Below are 20,120 nucleotides of genomic sequence, written 5' to 3'. Positions count from 1 at the left end.
GTGTGTCTATGCCTTGGGACAGGGGGGACTTCACTGTGGAGAACATCAGCTTTGTGCGGGGCAATACCCAACCCAGTGCTCACTGAGGCTTGGAATCGAGGCCACCTGGGACCTTGTCCCTATTTCACAGATGAAGGAGCTGTGGCTGGTTGGGGGACACTGTGCAGGAGCCTCTCTTCCAGGTCCTTGGGCCTCCTGGTAAGGGGGGCATCCTCCAGAGTTTGTAGGCAGTCAGGATTGCCTGGGTTCTGGGAATAGTCTGGGCGTCCACGGGGTTAGAGCAGCACTGGAGTCCACAGAAAGAGCTTTCTACTGCACAGGAGAGGCCACCCCCATTTACACAACCCCCAGGTGCCTCATCACCAGGACAGAAAAAGCCAGTTTCCTCCTTATGCCCTGCAGGCAGTCTCTGTCTCCTCAGAAGCCTGCTCCACACTTCCTCTCTCCTATCCCTAGAAAATGTGGGCTTCCACAACACACCCCCCAGCCCCTAGCCCCACGTGCCCCTCCATTAGCAGGAATCACATTGTAATTATAGCTGCTCTGTGTCCTCCGTCCGTGCAGCTCCTGGGGTATTGATGGGATCTGTTAGGCTTGTCCTTGAATCCCAGGGTTTGAGCTTGATGCAGGCATACCCCTCAGGCTCTGTCACTGCACTGCCTTGTACAGGGAGACCCGGAAGCTGGGTAAAGTGGCAGCCACTTGCCTCTAGATCAGATGTTGACTGAGGAGTCTTCATTATACTCCATCTACAAGCGTGGAATAAATTGGTATGCAGTGAATTTATTCTTTTTAAAGAGAGACTTTCACACTGGGGAAAACTTTTTAAAAAGAACATTTATATAAAAGGCAATTACCGTACCAGTAATTTTTATGTATTCTCCCCCCTTCCATCGCTGGCTTTGTGCTAGAACGTGACCACCTCCTGGGCAGCTGCGGCCGGCTCTGCGACCTCGAAGCTATAGAAGCTGTAGCCTCCTGCCTGCTCGCTCAAGCAGCCTCCTCCTCCGGGAAGGATTGGGATGCAGGCCCAGGGCCCAGCAGGGGTGTGGGCTTGGGGAGCATGGCTGGGTGGATTTATGTTCAAAACTCAAGCGGTTTGGAAATTTCCTCCCAAATGTGTCTCTGTCTCCAGGTTGTTCCATTCCCAGGCTGACGTGGCTTTTCTGGGCCCCTCTTGGCAGTGGCCGAGCACTTAAAGACACCTGCTTCCTGGCAGCCTCATGGCTCAGTTCGATGAGGAAGGAAGTGGTAGTGTGGGAGCAGGTATTTTCCCTCCCAAGGAGCCACTAACGGGTACCCTGCTTCCCCAGCCATTATCGCTCTCACATTCGATGCATTATGTAAATTGTCTCCGTTGCTAAGTGGTTGAGGAACCACTCGGGGGAATGGAGGAAGCAGGGTCTAGAGCCTTCCAGGGGAAGGCAGGAGGAGTCTGAGCCTTAAAAATCCCCCTCTCCGAGGAGAAACTATCAGCATCCCCTCTCAGACTAGGACCAGTGGCTTGGACACTATCTTCCCCTCAGACTACAGTTTTATGAGGGCAGTGGCTACACCCCCACAGCAGACTGGGGCTCCCAGGGGGCCAGGTGGGTTCCCTTATTGGGTGGGGCTGTCAGATTGGCACTTTGCCTCCCACCTCAGACTGGCTCTCAGGGTAGGATGCATGTCCCCTACTGCCCCAGGAGACTTGCTTCTCACCTCTGCACACCTTTCATCAGCAGCTAGGCAATTGGGCCCTCCAGGAATGTGCACATGTGCCATGGAGTCTCCTTAGGATCCTTTGGAGGATCTGGGAAAGCTCCTCTCCAGCCATAGACCCTGCAGAGCCCCAGTAAACTGGGGCTCCTCACCCCCAGTGGACACTTAGTGAGCTCAGGGTATGGAAGAGTGAATTTTAGGGCAGGCTCACATCCTAAGACACCAGTAGGTTCTTGGATCCCTGCTGAAGCCAAGGTTCTTGGGTCTCAGTGTAGCACAGGAAAACATGAAGGTTTCTGGACTTAGCCAAGGCCTAGGTGACAGAGGCAGCTCTCCTGGGGTGCCCACCTGGCTCACTGTCTGCCCTTTTGAGACACATGACCTGGCAGGGAACCAACCTACCCAGGGGTCTGAGTTCATCGTCTCACTCTCTGAGGTGCTGAGGGCTCTGGGCTTTTTCCAGACTGCCCTGGACTCTTCTCATCTGAGCTTATATTTTGCATGGGGCCCACCAATGCCAAACACACTTGTCCTCTCTTCCTGGGACTCAGGAGCTCCCTCACACCCCACCCTGTTGTGCCACCAGGACAGGGTGTCTGTCCAGTACAAGGAGGTGCCACTGGGTGGAGGGGTCACCATTTGTGCATTTCCTGGTAATGACACCAGGAATTTCAGTTTCCAGAGAGGGTGTGAAAATTGGCAAAAACACTCACAGCCCATCTGGTCCCAATTCTGGGATAACCCACCCACCCCACCTGCACATGGCCACCTGTGGGCCTAAGTAAAATGGGCCACCTGACCCTGTCATAGGTTTAACCAGAGGTTGGTGCAAGGACGTGTTTCCATGGCCCACGGAGACATTATGAAAGACTTGGAGCATCTTCATTCCCACCTGGCATTGTTCCCTGCTGCCCTTGGGAGGGGCTTCATTATGACTCAGGCTGCTGTGGGCTGCTGTCCCTCAACTTGCTTTCAGGTGACTCTCAACCCTTGGGAAATGTAGAAGTAGCGGGCTAGAGGTCACCCAGCCCAGGTAATTCAGTGTTTTGGTTTAAGGAGCCTGGTCTCTGTACTCAGCTGATCAGGTGTCTGAAACTGTAAATGATCTTCCTTTGCAGTAAGAGTAAACAGAGGTGGTTGGTGGTGTTCACACAGTGTAATGTCAGTTGCTACAATTTGGCAGTCCGTGTCCCGAGGCCAGAGGCTGGAGTCAAAACGTTCAGTCCTCTGTCCCTGACTCTTTTGTCTATCTACGTTATTCTCCCCCTCCCTCCCTCCCTCCCTCTCCCTTTTTTTTCTTTTTCTTACATTTCTAGATGGATTTTTAAATTTAGGATTTCTAATCAACGTTACACATGCACGTGGTTTAAGAGTCATTGTTCTACCAGGCATGTTGTGTTAGGAGCTCAGCAGCCCCCTCTACTCCATTTCCGACTCCCCAGAGGCTGTCACTTTCTAATCTCTGAGCTCCATATCTCTAAATGACGTACTTATGTCGCTACTTCATGATTGTTCAGTTTTAGGCATTATCCATGGACATCCCACTGTGGCAAAGGAGAATTTAGCACCTTCACCTCCTCCTCTTACACACAATCCTATCCCTCGTCCTCCCAAATCGTCACACTGTGATATAGTTACATCCAGACATCATGTCCTGACCAGGCAAATGCTATTCAGAGCTGTGCCTCATAGTATATGTGGTTACTCTTCTTCTGGGCATAATGTGTGTGTCTGTGTGTGTGTTTTGTAGTTAATAACTGTCTTGTTTTTGTTTGTTCATTTGCTGAGTTTTCTGTGAGCTTTTATTGCTTCTGCTCCAAACTCCGTACCATTTGTTTGGCCCTCCTCTCATATATTCAGATGCATCCGGTGTTCTGTCAAGTTCACTGTTCAAGGGAGTCTTGCCCAATGTGCTCCTGCATAGACAGGCTGCTCTCCCAGACTGTGGCCCGGTGTGTCCCTGGGATGTGCCCTTTCTGGACTGGCATCCCCTCTTTCCTGAGTCCCAAGGCATCCTCTTCCTCTGTTTCTAGATTTTCCCTTCATTTTGGTAGAGCATATTCTCAGTTGCTTCATGAGGAAAGATATATAGGAGCCAGATTTTGAGACTTTTGTGTCTTTGAAAGCCTTCCTTCTCTCCTACACTTGACAGAGAGCTTAGGTGGGCTTGGAAGTCCAGGCTGGAAACCCATTTGCCTCAGAATTCTAGGACAGCATCCCATTTCCTTCCAGTTTCCAGAGTTGCAGTGGAGAAATCCAGAATCATTCAGATTCCTGATTCATTGCACATGACCTGATTACCTCCAGAAATGTGTCAATTGTTTTCCTATCCCCAATGTTGAGAAATTCTACACCCATATGCCTTAAAAAAAAAAAAAAAAAAAAAGCCATCCAGTGGCACTGACTCATAGTGACCTATAGGTGACAGTAGAATTGTCCACAGGGTTTCCAAGGTTGTGTATCTTTACAGAAGCAGGCTGCCACATCTTTCTCCTGCAGAGTGGCTGGGGCTCTTTACAATAAGCCCTAATGGGGCTTATTTTCATCCCTTAGGCTTACTATTCACACTCACTTACTCACTGCAGTAGGTGATTTCAAACTACATGCTTATGTTCTTCACTTCTGAAACATTTTCTTGAATTATTTCTTTAACTATTTCTTCCCTTCTCTTTTTTCCGTTCTCTTTCTGGCTCCCTTAAATTCAAATCCTTTTCCTTTTTCTCTTCAATTTTCCTTTTCTATGTCTTTTTGTTGGAAGATTTCTCAACTTTATCTTCTAACATTTCTATCAAGTTTTACATTTTGTTACCATATTTTTAATGTCCAGCATCTCTTTTGGTTCTTTTTAAAAATAAATCTTATTATTGTTATTTACACGAGCTTTGGTAGTGTAGTGTCTAGGGTATCTGACTGCTAACCAGAAGGCTGGCAGTTCAAACCCACCAGCCACTTCTCGGAAGAAAGGTTGGACAATCTACTTCCATAGTGATACCACCTCAGAGACCCAAGGAGGGGTCACTATGAGTCGGCACCTAACAACAACAACAACATTGTTATTTACAATCATAACATCTTATTATGATTGCCATTCTGTCTATTAGCTCTCTGAGGAAATTGTTGTAGCTTTTTTTTTTTTAAATTAACTTTAGTACTGAAAATTTCCAGGAGCTTTAGTGGCGTAGTGCCTAAGGCACTTGACTGCTAACCAGAAGGCTGGCGGTTCAAACCCACCAGCCACTCCTTGGAAGGAAGATGGGGCAATTTACTTCCGTAGTGATACTGCCTCGGAAACCCAAGGAGGGGTCGCTATGAGTCGTGTTCGACTCGACAGCACGTAACAACAACAACAACAACAGAAAATTTCCTAATATTTCCCCAACTTCTAATGTTAACATCTTGAATAACCATAGTACAAATTACAAAACTAAGAAATTAACATTGGTGCAATACTATCAGCCACACTGAAGACTTTGTTTGGATTTCAACAGCTTTTGCTTTAAAGTCCTTTTTCTGTTCCAAGATCCAATCCAGAATCTCACATTGCATTTCGTTGTCATGCCTCCTTTATGTCCTTTTATCTGTGACAGTTTCTAGGTCTTTCCTGACCTTGACACTTTTTTAAAATTGCTGTTATTGTTGTTATGGACTGCCGAGTTGGTCTCGACTTGTAGAAACCCACACACAACAGAACAGAACACTGCCTGGTCCTGTGCCATCCTCACAGTTATATTTGAGCCCACTGTTGCCCCCAGTGTGTCACTCCATCTCATTTGAGGGTCTTCCTCTTTTTTACTGACCCTCTACTTTACCAAGCATGATGTCCTTCTCCAGGGAATGGTTCCTCCTGATAACATGTCCAGAGTATGTGACACAAAGTCTCACCATCCTCACTTCTAAGGAGCATTCTGGCTGTACTCTTTCCAAGACAGATCTGTTTGTTCTGGCATTCCATGGTATAGTCAGTATTCTTTGCCACTTATTTTGTTGAATGTTCCTCAACTTGGGTTTGTCTGATGTTTTTTTATGATCAGATTAAGGTTATACTTTTTTTTTTTTTTAGGAAGAACAACATAGACATGATGTGTCCTTCTCAGTGTGTCCTTTCAGGGGGTACGTGATGGCCATATGTCTTCTTATTGGTGATGTTAACCTTGATCACTTGGGTAAGGTGGTGTCTACTGGGTTCCTCCACTGTAAAGTTAGGCTTTTCTGTTTGTAATTAGTAAATTTCTTGGGGGAGATACTTTGAGGCTACGCAGATATCCTGCTTCTCCTCACACTTCTGCCCATTAATTATAGCTTCTATCCATGGCTTTTGCCTGCAGCGGTTATTACTGTGGTGTTCTAACAATGCTTTTCTATTTCTCTCATTCCTTCTACATTTATTAACTGGAATTCTTCTGTAAGAAAGAGCTGTCCCTTCTCCCGCATTTATTTATTATTTTGTTTATATAGGTGTGGACTCATAGATATGTGTTTTATTCCGTGGGTTATACTCCAGTATTATCGTTATTTATTTTGTTGTTCAAATTGTTTCACCGTTGGCCATTAGGAGCTCTTTCAGGTTGGCTCCTGTGCCCTTCTGACACCCCCCACCCTTTTGAGCACTTTCTTACTTTCCATTACTACAAGATGCTCCAAACTCATCTTGTATTTTCCCTCTCCCAGCCCTGGAATCAGCCACTTCTCCAAGGAGTTATGTCTCCATTTATTGGAGAACGCTATTTTGAAATCAAGATCTGGGTGCTGAGTGTGTTTATTGTCGTGGGACTGTCACTGCTTCTAGACTCTCTCACAAACAGAGCTGGGAAATATATGTATGCATTAACCGGAAGGATTGCATTTTACTTGAATCCACAGTCAACACCCATGCAAGCAGCAGTCAAGAAATCAAACAACATGTTGCATTGGGCAAATCTGCTGCAAAAGACCTCTTTAAAGTGTTAAAAAGCAAAGATGTCCCTTTGAGGACTAAGGTGGACCTGACCCAAGCTATGGTATTTTCAGTTGCCTCATAGTCATGCGAAAGCTGGACAATGACTGAGAAAGACCTAAGAAGAATTAATGCCTTTGAATTATGCTGTTGGCAAAGAATATTGACTATACCACAAACTGCCAGAAGAATGAACAAATCTATCTTGGAAGAAGTGAACCAGAATGTTCCTTAGAAGTGAGTATGGAAAGACTTCATCTCATGTACTTTGGATATTTGTCAGGAGGAACTAGTCCCTGGAGAACGACATCATGCTTGGTAAAGTAGAGGGTCAGCAGAAAAAAGGAAGACCCTCAATGAGATGGATTGACAAAGTGGCTGCCACAATGGGCTTAAACATAGCAACAATAGTGAGGATGGTGCAGGACCAGGCAGTGTTTCCTTCTGTTGTACACATGGTCACCATGAGTCAGAACCAACTGGATGGCACCTAACACCTCCACTACCTAACAACAACATACTAACCCATGTATACACATGTATCTGTAATTATTCTGTGTCTGTCCATCTGTGTATACATTTAAAATCATAAATCCATACTTATTCCTCCAGCTGCAATCCATCCCAACATTCTGTCTAACCCATTGACATCAAGTTGATTCTCACTCATAGAGATCCTGTAGGACAGAGTAGTACTGCTCCATAGGGTTTCCAAGGCTGTAATCTTTATAGAAGCAGACTGCCTCATCTTTATCCTATGGAGGAGCTGGTGGGTCTGAACCACCAACCTTTCAGGTAGTAGCCAAACACTTAACCACTGCACCACCAGAACGCTTTTAACATTCTATGTAGTATCTACAATTTATAGCATTTTTACCATTTTCTTCTCCCTGTGTTTCCCAATTCACTTCAAGTTCCATTTTATTTGTTTTGATCTCTGACTCCTATGTGCCTGTCTTCTTGCAGTGTTTGGGGTTCTCTGTGGTCTGTTAATATTTAAGCAAAAAAAGATGTGATATGAGTTGAAGAACAGGACTGACGTGTGTTAACCCAACACCACAGAAGAGTGGAGCACTAAAGAGTGGGGGAAGTGGGGCTTGTGGACCAGGAAGCTCATTGTAGATGATCTGGTCAAGTCACCCTTTTGGGCTTCAAGTTCCCTAGAGAAGATTTTCCTAATCTTCCATTTGGGGATTCAGGGCTGAGCCTTTGGGATCCTCTGGCATAAACCCACGGCTGAAAGAGGTGAGTCTTCCAGGGAATGCTAAGTCAGTCACCCACCATCCGTTTTCCAGCTTTCCACATGTTGTTGCTGGTGCCTTCTCTGCATTTCCCTTGTCCTCATGTTTTGAATAGTTATTTCATGTAGTTTCAATGAAGAGTGAAAGTTCAATCCACCAGGCACCACTGCTTTTATTTCTCTGTAGCACTGGTCCAGCCAGGGAATGGATGAAAAGAGGTACGCTGGCTGAGGAGGGTAGGGACTCCTGACCTCCTCACCACCTCTGACCTTCCACATGAGCCCAGGGCCTTCTGCCTGCTGCACAGGGCTCTAAGGAACATAGTTTGAGAACTGTTGGGCCCAGGGCTTGGCTTGAGGGTAGCACTGGGGACAGGGGTGGGAGTTTGGGGTGGAGGCAGAGAGGCAAGGGGCTCAGCTAGCTTCACAGGGACACTTGACTGGCCTAGTACTAGCTGATCAGATGCCCCTCATCAGTTCCCCCACCTGTGTAGTGGGAAGCCTTGACTGGCCTGGCTTATACAACCAAGAGTGAGGATGAGCTTTGCTGATAAAGCAAGCTCTGCCTTGGCTAACAGCATGCAGGCTATTTCCTGGGTGGCCTTCCTGCCCAACACCTTCTCTGCACCCACAGTCCAGCAGGTGAGGTTACCCAGGGCTCCCATGGCCAGGAATAGGGCATTACCCTCAGATTGGCAAGTAGCCGAGGATTAGCCCCTTTGGGGAAGCTCCCAAGGACTCAGCCTTGTCCAGGTGATTCAAGGCATGTCCTCTCTTCAGTATAGCCCAGGTCTCTGAGTTTCCCTGGGGCCATGCCCTTGCTATTCCTTCTGCCTGGGTGCCTTCCTCAGTTCCCATCTCAGCCTATTTAAATTGAGCCCTTTCTTCTGAAGTTGGCAAGATAAGACCCTGGCAGGACCTGGAGGGCAATCAGCCCAAAAGTTCTTCAAAAGACAGGTGACCTGGGCATCAGTTTTCTCATCTGTGAAAGGGCTAGGTTGTCCTTCCTCAGGGTCACTATGAGATGATGAAGACTGTGAATTTGTTGCAAGTGAGAGAGCTGAGCCTGAGTATGTTGAAGCAGTAACAGAGGCTCTGGGGCAAGAGCTAGACCAGAAGCCAAGGAAGAAAAGGGGCTGGAGCAGGAGACAAGAACTGGGCTTGGGACATAGGCTGACCCAGACTGCCAGGGGATGGACTGAGAGCCAAGATAGAGGGTTTTCGGTCCCTGGGAGGGCAGGGAGTTCCTGATGGGTGAGCAGGAGTGCCAGTAAGGACTGAGCCATATCCCCCACCCCTCTGGATAGGGCTGGGCAGTGCAGCAACTTCTAGACGTGGAAAAAAGTCTGCAGGCCATTATTGGAAAGTTCAGAGCTGAGGCTATAGAGTGATTTTTTTTTTTTTTTTTAAACATGTAGCTAGTAGTTAGAAGGAAAGTTACTGAGCAGGAAAGAAGGCCTCAGTTTCTACTTCTCTAAATGGCATTTCAGAGACTAGTGAGCTGGAACACCTGCCAGAGCTCAATTTATGCCCTGGCTTCATTCTACAAAGAATAGGGGATGAAAGACACTTCTGAACACTGAGAATAGAGTGACGTTCTTGGGGAGGCCACATGTATCATGATATCATGATAGGCGTAGGAATGGGGTTGAAGAAGACCATGTCCTCTGCTGTGCTCTGAAAGAGTGGCCTTGGGTGTGTTATCTCCCTTTCCTTGTTTCTGCGTTTTCTCATGTAAAACCAGGTCTGTGGTCCTGGTTTAGAGGCAGGGAGGCATGGAGGAAGGACAGATGGACAAAGGCCATAAGGTAGAACTGAATGAGAATGGGCAGAGGGTGTAGGGGGCAGGCCTAGGAGACCTGAGTAGGAATGCCAGTGGGAAATGTTCCCTTAGATCACCTTGGCTAATCTCTTGGGAAACTGAGGCCCAGAGGGGTTAGGGACAGGACCTCAGCCCCACAGCAAATGGGTGACAAAAGTGAGGTGAACACATGTGTCCAGACCCCATCCCAGGCCAGTGGGTGAAAATGGTAAAATTACAATGTTGTCCAGCTGTAGTGGGCAAGATGCATCTATGTGCCAGACCCACTCAGCTGTGCCAGGAGCTGCCCCCATTGTCTGAATGTGTGAGCCTCTTCCCTCGCCCACATTACCAGCCCGTGCCCCTTCTTGCGCAGACAGCTTTTGTTTCTTGTGTGTCAACCACAAAGATTTTAAAAATCACCAGCCTCCTTTCTCCAGAGGCTATTGTTATTAGGTGCCATCAAGTCAGTTTCAACTATAGCAACCCTGTATACAACAGAATGACACACTGCCTGATCGTATGCCGTCCTCACAGTCATTGCTATATTTGAGTCCACTGTTGTAGCCACTGTGTCAGTCTATCTTATTGAGGGCCGTCCTATTTTTTGCTGACTCTCTGTTTTACTAAGCATGATGTCCATCTCCAGGAACTGGTCCCTCTTGATAACACCTCCAAAGTATGTGAGATGGAGTCTGCCATCCTTGCTTCTAAAGAGCAATCTGGCTGTACTTCTTCCAAGACAGATTTGTTCATTCTTCTGGTAGTCCCTGGTATATTCAGTATTCTTCACCAACACCATAATTCAAAGGCATCAATTCTTCTTAGATTTTCCTTATTCGTTTTCCAGCTTTCACATACATGTGAGGCAACTGAAAATACCATGGCTTGAGTCAGGCACACCTTAGTCCTCAAAGTGACATCTTTGCTTTTTTAATACTTTAAAGAGTTCTTTTGCAGAAAATTTACCCAATGCAGTATGTCATTTGATTTCTTGACTGCTGCTTCCATGGGTGTTGAGTGTGAATCCAAGTAAAATGGAATCCTTAACACTTCCATATTTTTGTTTATCATGATTTGTTGGTCCAGTTGTGAGGATTTTTGTTTTCTTTATGTTGAGGTGTAATCATACTAAAGGTTGTAGTCTTTGATCTTCATCAGTAAGCACTTCAAGTCCTCTTCACTTTCAGCAAGCAAGGTTGTATCCACATTCTTCATATAGTCCAGTGTCTTGGGTTATTTGCTCACCATACAGATTGAATAAATATGGTGAAAGAATACAATCCTGACACACACTCTTTCCGATCCTAAACCACACAGTATCCCCTTGTTCCATTTGAATGACTGCCTCTTGGTCTACATACAGGTTCTGCATGAGCACAATTAAGTATTCTGAAATTCCCATTCTATGCAATGTTATCCTTTGCATAGTCAATAAAACAGAGATAAACATGTTTCTGGTATTCTCTGCTTTCAGCCAAGATCCATCTGACATCAACAGTGATATTCCTCATTCCATCTCCTCTTCTGAATGTGGCTTGAATTCCTGGCAGTTCCTTGTCAATACACTGCTGCAGCCATTTTTTAATTGTCTTCAGCAAAACTTTACTTGCATCTGATATTAATGATACTGTTTGACCATTCTGTTGGATCACCTTTCTTTGGAATGGGCACAAATATCGATCTCTTCTAGTTGGTTGGCCAAGAAGTTGTCTTCCAAATTTCTTAGCATAGACAAGTGAGTGTTTCCAGCATTGCATCCATTTGTTGAAACATCTCAGTTGGTATCCCATCAATTCCTAGAACCTGATTTTTCACCAATGCCTTCAGTGCAGCTAAGACTTCTTTCTTCAGCACAATCAGTTCTTTTTTTATTATCATTTTTTATTGTGTTATGTGTACATGTAGTTTCATTCCCCATTTACCATGTCCAACCCTAACCCAGTCTCCTCCCCTCCCTACCCTATAGCCCTCCCTCTGTGCCCCTCATATTTATGCACTCCTGTTTGTCCTGCATTTCCTCAATTTGACTGTTGTTCTTCTGGTGCCCTGTGGTCTGTTGCTGTAAGGGATGTATTACCATAGAGTATGTAAGTGCGTCAATCAGTTCTTGATCCTGAAATTGTTGAATGTTAACCAGTTCTTTTGATACAGTGACTGTATATTCCTTCCATGTTATTTTGATGCTTCTTGTTGTTCAATATTTTGCCCATAGAATCCTTTACTGTTGCAACTCAAGATGAATTTTTTTCTTGAGTTCTTTGATCTTGAGAAGTGTTGCACATGTTCTTTCCTTTTGGTTTTCTAACTCCAGGTCTTTGCTTATTTCATTACAATACTTTGTCTTATTGAGCTGTCCTTTAAAATCTTCTGTTCAGCTCTTTTACTTCATCGTTTCTTCTATTTGCTTTAGCTACTCTGTTCAGGCTACTCTGTTCAAGAGCAAGTTTCAGAACTTGTGACATTCATTTTGGTCTTTTCTTTCTTTCTTGATTTTTTAAGGAACGAACTTTTCTTCTTGTGTGATGTCCACAACTCGTCATTAATGTTCAGTGTGTCAAATCTGTACTTGAGATAGTCTCTAAATTCATGTGGGATACGTTCAAGTTTGTCTCTTGTGTAATGTTTTAATTTTCTTCAGCTTCACCTTGAACTTGCATATGAGCAATTGATGATCTGATCCACAGTCGGCACCCTGGCCTTATTCTAACTGATGGTATCAAGCTTTTCCATTGTCTCTTTCCACAGATGTAGTCAATTTGATTCCTGTGTATTCCATCTGGTGAAGTCCACATGTACAGTTGCCATGTACGTCATTGACAAAGGTATTTCCAATGAATAGGTCATTGGTCTTGAAAAGTTCTATCATGACATCTTTGGCATCATTTTCTTCACCAAGTCTATATTTTCCAACAACTGATCTTTCTTCTTTGTTTCCAGTTTTCTCATTCCAATCACCAGTAATTATCAATGCATCTTGTTTGCATATTTGGTCAATTTCATACCACAGAAGCAGGTAAAAATCTGCAATTTCTTCATCTTTGCATTAGCGGTTCATGCATAAAATTAAATAATAGTAAAATTAACTGGTCTTCCTCATTGGCGTGTGGATATTATCCTATCATTGACAGCATTGTACTTCAGGATAGATCTTGAAATGTTCTTTTTGACAATGAATGCAACGCCATTCCTCTTCAATTTGTCATTCCTGGCATGGTAGACCATATGATTGTCTGATTCAAATTGGCCAATACCAGTCTGTTTTAGCTCACTAATGCCTAGGATATTGATCTTCAAGCATTCTATTTTCATTTTTGACAACTTCCAAATTTTCCTAAATTCATACTTTATACATTCCATATTCCGATCACTATTGGATGTTTGCAGCTGTTTCTTCTCATTTTGAGTCATGCCACATCAGCAAATGAAGGTCCCCAAAGCTTTATTCCATCCACATCATTAAGACTGACTCTATTCTGAGGCGGCAGCTCTTCCCTAGTCGTATTTAGACTGCCTTCCGACCTGAGGGCTCATGTTCCAGCACTGTATCAGACAGTGTTCCGCTGCTATTCATAAGGTTTTCACTGGCCAGTTTTCTCAGAAGTCAATCTCCAGGTCCTCCTTCCCAGTCTGGAAGCTCTACTAAAACGTGTCCACCATGGGTGACCCTGCTGGCATTTGAAATACTGGTGGCATAGCTTCCAGCATCACGGCAACACACAAGCCACCACAGTACAACAGACAGATGAATGCTGGACAGGATTTCTAATCTTGGGCAAATGACTTCACCTCTCTGTGCTTCAGTTTCTTCATCTGTAAAGCAGGGTAACACTCCCTGCCCTGCCTCCCTCCTGGAATGTCACCAGATTTAAAGAACACATACCATGCATGTAACTCAGGCCAGGGCTGCAGACACAGGAGTCCAGGACCGTGATGGGGGAGAGACCCTGAGCCTTCCTTAGAGCTCACAGGACTCTGCCTTGGAGTCAATCAGAGTTGATGATGCTTGGCACCAGGGACAGGCCTGTATGGATGGGGGCAGAGGATGGTGAAGAGAGGGGGGGAGCATGCAGGCATGAATGTCTGTTTTGCTGATTGCTCTTTTTGCTTTCAAGGAGATTAAACTATTTTTAGTCTGCGCCACTGCTGGTGAGACGCTGGAGGAAGGCTTCCCATAGCTGAGATTTTCTGGAAGCTGCCAAGTGTGGTCTTCAACTCGATTCTGGGAGCCTCCCAGAGCGGGCGGGAGAGGATGTTAGCATCGCGGGGCTGTGGGGACAGGTTCGTATGTGGTTGCTCCCCGAGGTCCTTACTGCACCAGCCTCCCTGCACCACACAACCCTGGCCTGCGGAGAGCAGTAATCTGATGCGCCCAATGTTTGTAACGCTATGTTTAAAAAAAGTAATTTATTTTCTAATTATTCCTTGTCTTGCATAACCGTGCATCGCCAAAGTGTCGCTATTTAAAATATTTATCTCTCCACGCTGCAGGAGCGGCTCTGGAGCGTGGAGGGGGAAGAAATAAAAGTCCGTGTGCCGGTCGCAAGAATATTACTTTGACTCGTCCTGGTGGCTTTGACGTCTCCCTGTAAATACATTTATTTTTCATTAGGACGTTTCAGAGCTTGTGGCCTCCGGAGAGCCGAAGTGATTACATTGGTTGTCTCTGAGAGATGCAATAGAGAGGTGCTCACAGAAGGAGCACCACCAAACACATCCCATCCAGGGTTTGAGCAAGTGGGTATGCAGTATTGTACTGCATGTGTGCTGGATGGACCATGTGCCCAGAGGCTTTGGACGTCTGGTTTGATGGGGAAGTAAAGAACCAGAGAGGGTCTGCTTTGGAATGGACTCAGCCTCACTGATAAAGTGGGCAGTGGGCAGGTGGCCTGTTCTATCCCTGAGGCTGAAGTTTTTGTCTACAGCTGAGGGTTAGGGAAATCCAGGGTGGCTTCATGAGGGAGGCACATTCCACTGCCTCAAGTGGAGGGCCTGTGGGTGCTTCAGGCTGGGCTCCCAGCACACAGCATGGGGACCTGATTCTTCCACCTTCCCTGCCCCTCCCTAGATTATGTGTTCAGAGGTGCTTGAGGGCCAAGACAGCACCCCTCCTCAGCCACCAAGTGACTGAGCAGGGACCCAACCTGGCTCCTCCCTCACTAAGAGGCTCTTTTCCAATCAAAAAATTTTTTTTTTTTAGCTCACTGAGTCTAAGAGAGAGTTTTATGCTGAATTTTAAAATGCCTTCTTTTTTCCAGCCTCTAAACTGCTAATCTCCTAGGCTGAGGGATTCTGGGACAAAGGCAAGGCCTCGAAGTGGAAATCTGTAAAATTAGCTCCAGCGGTATTAGTGTTTGCAGTCGGAGATTGAAAAATTGCTTTCCCAGGGCCTGATTGGAGGCTCTACTCTCCTCAGGGAAGAGGCAAGGACTTAGCACAGAGGGAAGAGAGAAGGCCGGGAGCTGCTTGAGGGACCAGTACTAGGAGGGTGTTGTGGGGTTCAGAAAAGCTCCGCCTAAGGGGGCCCCTTCCTGAAGACCTGTGAGCTGGGCCTGCTGTGCACAGGCATGAGCTGGGGAAGGGGAAGGAAGCAGTGTGGCCTCTCCCCCATCAGCTCACAGCTTCTCCAGGGTCCTGGGTACACAACAGGTGCCAAGTAAATGCTTGTGGAGCCCAGCTGGGTCCCTTCCCCTTCTCTTCCTGAGGCCTTCTGGACTTGCCCTACCCCCAACTGCTCTACCAACAGAGGGAGGGAGAGAGAGAGGGAAGATGGGAGGGAGGTGGGGAAGCAGAGGAGAAAGGAGGGAGGGAGGGAGGCTTCCGGAGTCTGGCTGAGGGGCCAGTTATGGAGCCTGTGGGTGAGCTCCTATGGCCCATCAGGCCTCTTGTGTTCTTGATTGCCTCTGATTGGCTGCAGCTGAATTCAGCAAAAGCTATTATTTGCCATTGATGAGCCAATCAGATGGCCTCATTGGCCATTCAGCACAGGCACCGGAACCTGGGAGGGGGGAGATGGGGAGCAGCCAGGCAGAGGCAGGGGGAGATGGATGCAGGATCAGAGCGGGCCTGTGTCCACCATGACCTTTGCACAGCCCACACCTTCCTTTCTTACTCATCACCCCGAACCAAGGCTCCACACTAACCTCATTAGATTGTCCTCCCTTCCTCTGCCCTCAGCCCTCTGCCTGCAGCTCCTTTTCTTACATTTCCATCTGCCCAAACCCTTCAAGACCTCCTTTGTGGAGTCCATTTCCATCTTTCCAGCCCAAGGTGAACTCTTTCCTCCAAGCTCCCAGACACTATCATCTACCTCCATCTTTCTTGCTGTCAGGAACTGCAGAGGTGGTCATGGAGATTCAGAGAGACTAGGGTTCTAATCCTGATCAGCCCTTTTTGAGCTCTGAGGCCTTGGACAGGTTCGTTTCCCTCTAGAGCTTTTGGCCTAATGAAGATTGTACCTCCTTGAAAATTGTGGATCTGAATGGGGAGATGGGGGTAGGAAGGGCAGGCCTGAGGGACTGCAGGCCCAACAGCCCTTTGTCAGGGCTCTTTGACCCTCTGTAGGCTGGCCCATGCTTTGGCACTGGTGGGAACAGATAGGCCTGGGTGATCCAACATGCTCTGCCTCATCTGGGGGACATGAGGATGCACAGGACCAAAGCAGGTGTGAAGCAGTGGTGTGTGGTAGGGTGTGTGATGTGTGCACTACGGATGGAGAGGCTGTGAGGACTGGGGAAGTGGCTCACTGGGGAGTGTAGGGAAAGCTCCCTGGAGGAGGTAAGGCTGATTCCTGGATGGGGAAGATGAGGGCAGAAAGAGCAACATTGCTGGTGAAGGGACCAGCATAGAGAAAGGGCTGGCAGTGGGAAGGAGAAAGAGAGGCTGGTATTGGGGTCTCAGTGATACAGAGATGGATCTTTCTGGTCACGAGAAGGGTCCTGAACCTTCTGGAAAACATACTCTGAAACTCTCAGAGGTGTACATGGAATGCTTATTTGGGGAGAGGTGTGTCCTCAGGAATACTTGTAAGGGTGTGCAAGACAGGATGGAACAAGGAGAGAAGCTTACCCACACTGCAGCTGAATGGAGGTCTCAGCCAGCTCACTAGAGGACTCTTTGGAGATGTCCCAAGTTGAAGCCAGGGGTTCTGGCCTTTGTACCTCTGCACTGCCTAGTCACTGGATACAGAATGTTACTGCGGAGGGGACATGACCGTAGATGAAGCAGCTCCCTTCAGTCAAGGAAGTTTCCTAAGGACAGATTCAGCTGTGGGCCATCAGCATTCAGCAGTTGGGGGAATGGGCATCTTGATCCTGAAGGGAGACCTTTAGCAGCACCCACGGTAGCCCACCTCTTGTATCACTTGGGCTAACTTGCTTCATATAGTAAGTTTTCCCCATGTGTAAACAGCTGTTCTAGAATTCTCATTGGTCCCTTTCACTGGAATACTTGCAAGAGAAAGGTTAGTGGGATGGACTACAGCACTCAAGACCATGACTGGTCTTGAGGCCACAACTGGAACTATATTCATCTTCTCCCTCTTCTACCACTCATTCTAGATTTCCCTCACTCTGACTCAGATCTTCATCCCTGAAGGGTCTGAGCCCCTTCTCACCATGCCCTTCTCAGATTATGGCTTATGCACTTGTTCATTCTTCATCAAAGACAAAGATGTCCAGTGGATTACTTGGGAATCCAACAAATTCTTTCCTGCCCCAGTGTTGTTATTGTTGTTATGTGCTGTCAAATTGTCTCTGACTCATAGCAACCTTATATACAACAGGACGGAACACTGCCTGGTTCTGTGCCAGCCTCATGATCCCTACAATACCTGAGCCCATTGCTGCAGCCACTGTGTCAATCCATCTTGTTGAGGGCCTTCCTCTCTTTCATTGACCCTCTACTTTACCAAGCATGACATCTTTCTCTAGAGAATGGTCCCTTCTGACAATATGACCAAAGTAGGAGAGATGAAGTCTGGCCATTCTCTCTTCCAAGTAGCATTCCCGCTGCACTTCTTCCAGGACAGATTTGTTGGTTCTTTTAGCAGTCTATGGTACTTTCAGCATCCTTTTCCAACACCACAACTCAAAAGCATCAACTCTTCTTCAGTCTTCCTTAGTCATTGTCCAGTTCTCACATGCATATGAGGCAATTGAAAATACCATGGCTTGGGTTAGGTGCATCTTAGTCTTCAAGAAGACATCTTTGCTCTTCAGTACTTGAAAGAGGTCTTTTGCAACAGATTTGCCCAATGCAGTATGTCTTTTGATGTCTTGACTGCTGCTTCCATTGGTGTTGATTGTAAAACCAAGTATTATAAAGTCTTTGACAACTTCAGTCTTTTCTCCATTCATTACGATGCTGCTTTTTGGTCCAATTGTGAGGATTTTTGTTTTCTTTATATTGAGGTGTAATCTATACTGTAGACTATAGTCTTTAATCTTCATCAATAAGTCCTCTGAATCATTCTCACTACCAGCAAGCAAAGTTATGTCGTCTGTATATCTCAAGTTGTTAATGAATCCTCCTCCAATCCTGATGCCATGCTCTTCTTCATATAGTCCAGCTTCTCAGATTATTTGCTCAGCATACAGATTAGATAAATATGATGAAAGGATACAACACTTCCTGATTTTAAACCATGCAGTATGTATCCCCTTGTTCTGTTCAAATGACAGCCTCCTTGTGTATGTACAGGTTCCTCGTGAATACAATTAAGTGTTCTGAGATTCCCATTCTTCTCAATATTATCCACAATTTGTTATGATCCACACAATCGAATGCCTTTGCATAGTCAATAGAACACAAGTAAACATCTTTCTTGTATTCTTTGCTTTCTGCCAAGATCCATCTGACATCAGCTATGATATCCCTCACTCCATGCCCCCTTCTGAATCCAGTTTGCATTTCTGGAAGTTCTCTGTCAATATACTGCTGCAACCGTTTTTGAATTATATTCAGTAAGATTTTACTTGTTTGTGATATCAATGATATGGTTTGATAATTTCCACATTCTGTGGGATCACCTTTCTTTGGAATGGGTACAAATATGGATCTCTTCCAGTCAGTCGACCAGGTAGCTGTCTTCCAAATCCCTTGACATAGCTGAGTGAGTGCCTCTAGCATGGCATCCATTTGTTGAAACATCTCAATGGGTATTCTGTTAATTTCCGGAGCCTTGTTTTTCACCAGTTCCTTTAGTACAGTTTCGACTTCTTCCTTCAATACCATTGGTTCTTGATCATATGCCACCTTCTGAAATGGATGATCATCTACCAGTTCTTTTTTGTATAGTGACTTTGTATATGCCATCCATCTTCTTTTGTTGTTTCGTGCATCATTCAACATAATGCCCATGGAATCTTTCAGTATTGCAATTCGAGGCTTAAATTTTTTCCTCAGTTCTTTCATTTTGAGAAATGCCGAGGATGTTCTTCCCTTTTGGTTTCCTAACTCCAGGTCTTTGCATATTTAATTATAATAATTGCCTTTGTCTTCTCAAGCTGCTCTTTGAAATCTTCTGTTGAGCTCTTTTATCCTGTCGATTCTTACATTTGCTTTAGCTACTCTTCATTCAAGAGCAAGTTTCAGAGTCTCTTCTGACATCCATTTTGTCTTTTTTTCCTTCCTGTCTTTTTAATGACCTTTTGCTTTCTTCATGGATGGTGTTCTTGATGTCATCCCACAATCCCTTTAGTTTTCTGTCATTAGTATTCAATGCATCTAATCTATAGATACTCTCTAAATTCAGGAGGGATATAATCAAGGTTGTATTTTTGACTGTTATGGACTTGTTTTAATTGTCTTCAGTTTCAGCTTGAACTTGAATATGAGCAGTTGATGATCTGTTCCCAAATCAGCTCCTGGACTTGTTTTGGCTGAAGGCATTCAGCTTTTCCATTGCCTCTTGCCACAGATGTAGTCAATCTGATTCCTGTGTACTCTGTCTGGTGAAGTCCACATGTATAGCTGCCATTTGTATTGTTGAAAAAAGGTATTTGCAATGAATAAGTCATTGGTCTTGCAAAGTATCATGCAATCTCCAGTGTCATTTCTATCACCAAGGCCATATTTCCCAATTACCAGTGATTCTTCTTTGTTTCCAACTTTTGCATTCCAGTCACCAGTGATAATTAACACACCTTGATCTCATGTTCAGTCAATTTCAGACTGCAGAAGTTGGTAAATATCTTCAATTTCCTTATCTTTGGCCTTGGTGGTTGGTATGTAAATTTGAATAATATTAGTATTAACTGGTCTTCCTCGTAGGCATATGGATATTATCCTATCACTGCCAGCATTGTACTTCAGGATAGATCTTGAGACATTCTTTGTGATGATGAATGCCACACCATTCCTCTTCAGTTTGTCATTCCTGGCATAGTAGATCATATGATCTTCTGATTCAAAATGGCCAAAACCAGTTGTTCTGGTTACCTAGT

The 20,120-nt window shown here is 45.6% G+C and overlaps 1 protein-coding gene across 1 annotated transcript in view; it reads left to right on the top strand.

Moving 5' to 3' along the window:
* CACNA2D2 (calcium voltage-gated channel auxiliary subunit alpha2delta 2) overlaps positions 1 to 20,120 on the top strand; it is a 159,399-nt gene that overhangs the window by 38,848 nt on the left and 100,431 nt on the right. The gene's annotated exons all lie outside the window — the stretch shown is intronic.

Source organism: Orycteropus afer, unplaced genomic scaffold, assembly GCF_000298275.1.
Source record: "Orycteropus afer afer isolate SDZICR_OR568_19922 unplaced genomic scaffold, OryAfe1.0 scaffold00323, whole genome shotgun sequence".
NCBI classification, from domain to species: domain Eukaryota; kingdom Metazoa; phylum Chordata; class Mammalia; order Tubulidentata; family Orycteropodidae; genus Orycteropus; species Orycteropus afer.
Note: the sequence above shows the minus strand (reverse complement) of the source record. Positions and strands in the feature narration are given on the sequence as shown.